Below are 345 nucleotides of genomic sequence, written 5' to 3'. Positions count from 1 at the left end.
CCGGCTTTCACGGGGTCTTTCTTGATGTATGCCTGGAAGTCTTCGGCGCAAACCCAACATGGGTAGAGCTTTGAGAACAACTTCACAAAGCTCAAGATGTCGGACTGCTCCGTAGCCGACGGCTTGGTAGGGTAGGTCGCTGCAATCGAGTGCAGCAATGTCCAACTACTTCGCCCGAGAGTCTCGACGTCTGCCGGGCAATCAGATGGAAGCCTATCAATTGCGGCGGTAGTCGAGGTGGAAGCATTATCGCTGTGAGGCTTCAGGGAGGCTTTCGTTTGTTTGAAAGCTGCGAACGAATTGCAAGATCGACAACTATGATGAGAATCTGTCAGAAGCGGCATC

This window comes from Phaeoacremonium minimum (genome assembly GCF_000392275.1).
Source record: "Phaeoacremonium minimum UCRPA7 unplaced genomic scaffold PA7_03_scaffold_140, whole genome shotgun sequence".
NCBI lineage: Eukaryota > Fungi > Ascomycota > Sordariomycetes > Togniniales > Togniniaceae > Phaeoacremonium > Phaeoacremonium minimum.
The sequence above is the reverse complement of the archived record's forward strand: the minus strand, read 5'-3'. Positions refer to the sequence as shown.